The following is a 235-nucleotide window of genomic DNA, read 5'->3' as shown; positions in this document are numbered from 1 at the left end:
GAGTTAGAACTCTGTGAATAGAGTTGTTAGAACCGAAAATTCGGTTAATGATCAAGCTGTTATTCTGTTGATGGAGAATCCTCTCAGATTTGATCTTCTGAGCTTGATTCAAAAATCCTATCTCCAAGGATTTTTGCCTCTCTCACGCCTCTCTGTGCAGTTGAGATCCTGAAGATCTAATTTGCTGCTTCTTCGTACCAAAAAGCCAGCCCTTAACTCAGTTGAGTTTGTTGAG

Source organism: Asparagus officinalis, chromosome 2, assembly GCF_001876935.1.
Source record: "Asparagus officinalis chromosome 2, Aspof.V1, whole genome shotgun sequence".
Taxonomy (NCBI): Eukaryota; Viridiplantae; Streptophyta; class Magnoliopsida; order Asparagales; family Asparagaceae; genus Asparagus; species Asparagus officinalis.
The sequence above is the reverse complement of the archived record's forward strand: the minus strand, read 5'-3'. Positions refer to the sequence as shown.